Genomic DNA, 324 nt, shown 5'->3' with positions numbered 1-324 from the left:
CTATTACGCAACAAAGAGTTCCTTTTAAGACGCATTTTCTCTGATTCACTTCCAGCTCTCCCGTTCCATCTGGCACTCTCAGGGAGCCACACGCGCGGCACTTCCAGATGGCACTAAACAAATAAACCCTTCACTAAAAGCATTGGCGAGAAGAGCCTTATATTTTTTTTATATGTGAAAGAAAAAAATCTAAAATGAAATTTCGTCTAGGGTTTAAAAGCTCTGAGAACAAAAAAAATTCTGTAGATTTTTTATATTTTTTATCTTATTTGTCAGTTGGTTAGGTAGAAGAAAAACATGTTCTAGACACGCACTGCGATGCTG

The sequence above is a fragment of the Penaeus monodon genome, chromosome 19 (genome assembly GCF_015228065.2).
Source record: "Penaeus monodon isolate SGIC_2016 chromosome 19, NSTDA_Pmon_1, whole genome shotgun sequence".
Classification (NCBI taxonomy): Eukaryota; Metazoa; Arthropoda; class Malacostraca; order Decapoda; family Penaeidae; genus Penaeus; species Penaeus monodon.
This window is presented reverse-complemented; position numbering follows the sequence as displayed.